Below are 4,907 nucleotides of genomic sequence, written 5' to 3' on the forward strand. Positions count from 1 at the left end.
GGTGGGCAAACTTTTTGACTCAAGGGCCACAATGGGTTCTTAAACTGGACCGGAGGGCCGGAACAAAAGCATGGATGGAGTTTTTGTGTGAACTAATATAAATTCAAAGTAAAGGAGCGGAGGGGAGAGCAAGAGAACCCTCTGCTCTTTTGGCTCCGTGGGCCGGATAGAACAGCCGAACAGGCCGGATTTGGCCTGCGGGCCGTAGTTTGCCCACGGCTGCTCTAGCCTCAGAGCCAAACCAGCTAGGGCTGTTTGATCTATTTTCTACTGAAAGAACTGAATTAAGTGTTCTATTATTAGTGACTTTCCTCTAGTCTTCATGAAATACCTATAGTATTAATTTTATAAAAGTCATTGTGTTTTTCTTTGACATCATTAATGCTTGTGGTCTAAACTCTATTTAGATATTATATCTATTTAGATATATAGGAACCTGTAATTCCTATTTGCCTATTTTTTTTGTTTTATTCTTTGTATTTAGCTTTATGAGTTACTTTATTTCCCATGTATATCTAATATATAACAGATATATGAGTTTTATATTGTAGGGCAAATTGAAAGTCATTTTGTATTAATACTTTCCTTTACATTTATTGCTATTACTTAATACGTTTTTCTTGACTCTATCAACATATTTTATAATATTGTGTATTATTATATATACTATGTTTTTTAATGGTGAGATTTATTTTTTGCTCTTTTGAAAAAATAATATAAGGTTTGTATTTTTGTTCTAATGAAGACTTTTGTGCTTATACTTTTTTCTTTTTATTTTTCCATCACCATTTATCCCCTTTATACTCTCCTTCACCTCTACCCACCCTTTTCCCACTGTTGTCCCTGTCCATGAGTTCTTTCTCTTTTTTAATTTTTATTATTTTTTTGGGGGGGTGTTATTTTTTTTAATCCTAACCCAAAAATATTTTTCCATTGATTTTAGAGAGAGTGGAAGAGAGCGAGAAAGATAGACAGCAACATTGATATGAGAGAAATATATCAATTGGTTGCCTCCTGCATGAGCCTTGACCAGGGCCCAGGTTGGGGATCCTTTCAGGCCACAGTACAACACTATATCCACTGAGTCAAACCGGCTAGGGCATATTCTCTTTTTTATACATATACTCTTGAGCAAATGATGAAATATTTTGAACAGCATACATAAAGAGAAAAACAAAAGCTCACATATGTCAACAATTTGCTAAATATCTAATTTTTTTTCTCTCAATTTCCAATTGAGCTTTGATCAGTAGGTATGACATTAAAACCCAAGATAAAATCAGCACACTCTAGCCCATGATAAGAAGAAGAGTTATTTGTTAGAACACTTTTGTTCTAGCAACATGTATCCAATTTTATTTCTGCACTGTAATGTATAAGACTTGTTTTCTCAAATTGCACCGTTATAACTTTCGTAATGTAAAAGCAGGATGACTATACTTAATAATAGCGTATTTCATATTTAAAAGATGCTAGAGAGTAGATCTTAAAAGTTCTTATCACAAGAAAAAATTATAACTGTGTATGGTGATGAACAGTAACTAGACTTATTGTGGTGATCAATTTGCAATATATATATATATATATACACATATATATACACACACACACACACATATATATATACATATATATATGTAATTATTATATGCACACCTGAATATAATATAATGTTATATATACCTTGGCCTGGCCTGCGGCATTGGGCTGAAACTGGCTTTCCAACATCCCCTGAGGGGTCCCGTATTGCAAGAGGGTGCAGGCCACGCCGAGGGACCCCACCGGTAAACAATTGGGCCCAGAGAGGGATGCAGGAGGTTGGCCAGCCGGGGAGGGACTATGGGAGGGCTCTCAGTCCCAATTGGCCAGACCCCAGTAGCAAGCTAACCTGCCAGTTGGAGCGTCTGCCCCCTGGTGGTCAGTGCATATCATAGTGAGCAGTTGATTGGGCTTAGCATTCATTAACATATTATGCTTTGATTGGTTGAATGGATAACTGGACACTTAGCATATTAGGCTTTTATTATATAGGATTATACCTCAATTTGCAAAAAATAAAAGATGTACAAAGAAAAAGTGAAAGATTTTTTTTGTGTGTGAGAAGTCTAATTATAGAAAAACTATTTCATTTATCTATTAAAAGCCAAGGCAAAATGGACGAACCAAAAAATAAAACCTAGATATGGTAAATATGTTGCTACATTACTATATAAAATTGGCTGCTGTATATAATGGAGCTTAAAATATATGTAGTACTAAAACTACATTAAAATAATGTGAACTTGAAAAGGGTAAATAAATTTAAAGTATTCCAAGTGTTTATTATAGAACTGGTAAAATGAAATTATTTTTATTGACTACAATATTTTAAAATGCATGACATATGTTTGAAGTAGTGGCACTTAATGAGAGCAAATTTTGCCACCAAGTGGTATATTACAATTTCTGGAAATTCATTTGGAAATCACAATTGGGTGCGATAGGCATCTGAGTGAGTGGAATCCAGTGATGCTGTTAAATATTCTGTAAACATAAGAGTCTACATAACAGAGAATTATTCAGACCAAAATATCAAGAACGTCAAAATGGAAAACATCTACTTTAGAGATACCACTAATTAAAAGAAAAATGTATGAATAACAAAGGCAGGGTAGAGAAATACAATAAAAGATCTCATTAATAAAAAATATGGCAGAACAAAAGAGATTAATACTTCTGGCTGGGTAGCTCTGTTGGTTGGAGCATCATCCAATGCATCAAAGGTTGCAAGTTTTATCCCTGGTCAGGGCACATATAAGAATCAACCAATGAATGCATAAGTAAGTGGAACAACAAATCTCTCTCTCTCTCAAAATAAATAAATTTTAAAATTTTTTAAATAAAAGAAAAAAAAAACAAATAGGAAGATGATAGACATAATAAACATAGCTATATCAGTAATTAATATATATGTAAATTAACTAACCAAAATAAAAAGAATAATATTTGAGACTAGGAAACCAAAAATAAATAAACATAATATAAGGCACACTCAAAATATAAACATTCAGAAAAAATGATGACAAATGTATAAAATAAGTCATATGATGAAAACACTGACCAAAGTGTATCTTTTTTAGCTATACAAATTTAGACACAGAACATTTTAAGGCAGGAAACATTAATAGAAAAAAAATGGATATTTCATAATGATAAGATAACTAATTCAGCAGGAAGACATCACAATATCAGATCTATATCTATACAAATAAAAGGGTAATATGCCAATTAGACTGGGTCGACCGGACATCTTCTGGTTGTCCAGTCCTCTTTCCGGACAAAGCCACGGTGGCGGGGGCTGAGGCAGAGGTGGTTAGGGGTGATTAGGCCTTCAGGGGAGCAGTTAGGGGTGATCAGGCTGGCAGGGGAGGGCAGGTAGGGGGGATAAGGCCAACAGGGGAGATTGGTTAGGGGCTAACAGGCTGGCAGGCAGAGGGGTTAGGGATGATCAGGCAGGCAGGCAGAGTGGTTAGGAGAGATCCCGTCAGGCAGGCAGGTGAGCAGTTAAGAGCCAGCAGTCCTGGATTGTGAGAGGGATGTCTGACTGCTGGTTTAGGCCCAATCCTGCAGGGTCTAAACCTGCAGTCAGACATCTCCCGAGGGGTCTTGGATTGAAGAGGGTGCAGGCCAGGCTGAGGGACCCCTGCATGCACAAATTTCATGCACTGGGCCTCTAGTGTTTATAATAAATAGCTTTGAAATATATTAATTGTAACTTGGCAGAACTAAAAGGAAAAGTAAAAGAATCTAAAATAATAGATGAGATAGTAATGCACCACCCTTTAACAGGAACAAAAGTCATTTGTCAGATTTATAAAAGATCTGATTAACACAATTAGTAAAATTGACCTAATTTACAAATATAAAAAATTGCATTCAATGTACAGAATTGAAACTTATTTCAAGTTCTGATAGATTGTTTACCAAAGTGCTGGCTAATCAAGTCTCAAATAATATTAAAGTTTATAATCATTGAGAAGTTGTTCTTTAACCATATAGAAATTAAAGAAGACATAGATAATAAAAAAAAATAAAGGAAACTCCTATTTCATAGATAATAATCAATAGACTTTTATATAGTGCAAAGATCAAATAAAAATTTGCAATGGAAATTCTTTAAAAATATTTTAAATTATTTATACATATTAAAACATATAGCTTTTACACTTATAGTAATGTTATAGTAAAGTTCTCTTTCTTGATATGAGTTCTTATATGGATGTGTTAAATATGTGCAAAGTTATTATGCTTTGTATTTATGACCTGTATACTTTCCTGTATATATATTATATTTAAACTAGAGGCCTGGTGCACGAAATTTGTGCACGGCGGGGGGAGGTGTCCCTCAGCCCAGCCTGCACCCTCTCCAATCTGGGACCCCTCAAGGGATGTCTGACTGCCCATTTAGGCCCAATCCTACCAGGATCAGGCCTAAACGGGCAGTCGGACATCCCTCTCAAAATCCAGGACTGCTGGCTCCCAAAGCTCGCCTGCCTGCCTTCCTGATTGCCCCTAACTGCTTCTGCCTGCCAGCTTGATCATCCCCTAACCACTCCCCTGCCAGCCTGATTGATGCCTAACTGCTTCCCTGCTAGCCTGTTTGCCCCTAACTTCCCTTCCCTGCATGCCTGGTGCCCCCCAACTGCTCTCCCCTGCAGGCCTGGGTCCCCCACTACTGCCCTTCCCTGCAGGCCCAGTCACCTCCAACTTCCCTCCTCTGCCTGATCACCCCTAACTGCCCTCCCATGCAGGCTTGATTGCCCCCAACTGCCCTCCCTTGCAGGCCTGGTCCCTCCCAACTGCCCTCCCCTGTTGGCCATCTTGTGGCAGCCAATTTATGTACACATGGGGGCAGGATCTTTGACCAC

Source organism: Plecotus auritus (genome assembly GCF_963455305.1).
Source record: "Plecotus auritus genome assembly, chromosome: 4".
In the NCBI taxonomy this organism is placed as follows: Eukaryota; Metazoa; Chordata; class Mammalia; order Chiroptera; family Vespertilionidae; genus Plecotus; species Plecotus auritus.